General features: G+C 49.0%; 1 non-coding gene across 1 annotated transcript; it reads left to right on the top strand.

The window, feature by feature from the left end:
* The first annotated feature begins 260 nt into the window (after positions 1-260).
* On the top strand, positions 261-379 carry LOC123179706 (5S ribosomal RNA). The gene has a single exon (XR_006490564.1). It is a non-coding gene; the product is annotated as a 5S ribosomal RNA (ribosomal RNA).
* The last annotated feature ends 54 nt before the right edge of the window (positions 380-433 follow it).

Genomic DNA, 433 nt, shown 5'->3' on the forward strand with positions numbered 1-433 from the left:
GGTCACGCGTCTAGAGGCGGCTTTGTGGCGCGAGGAGCGCGTTCTGAAAGGGGTAAAAAAATACGTGTTGCTGCGGTATAGAGGGACGGGTGGAAACCGTGGTAAACTCGTCTCCGTGTTTGAGGGGGGGGGAGTAAGTAGTATATATAGGGCATTATCCATTATTAGGCAACGGTTGTAATGGTAGTAAGAATGACAATCATCTTTGAAGTGGACCTGGGAGTGGCAAGCATAAGGGACGAAGGCGGGGGTAAAATGTCGGATGCGATCATACCAGCACTAAAGCACCGGATCCCATCAAAACTCCGAAGTTAAGCGTGCTTGGGCGAGAGTAGTACTAGGATGGGTGACCTCTTGGGAAGTCCTCATGTTGCATTCCCTTTTTAATTATTTTTTGCGCCTCGTGACAAACATATCGCATGTGCGCGATATA

Source organism: Triticum aestivum, unplaced genomic scaffold, assembly GCF_018294505.1.
Source record: "Triticum aestivum cultivar Chinese Spring unplaced genomic scaffold, IWGSC CS RefSeq v2.1 scaffold210097, whole genome shotgun sequence".
NCBI classification, from domain to species: domain Eukaryota; kingdom Viridiplantae; phylum Streptophyta; class Magnoliopsida; order Poales; family Poaceae; genus Triticum; species Triticum aestivum.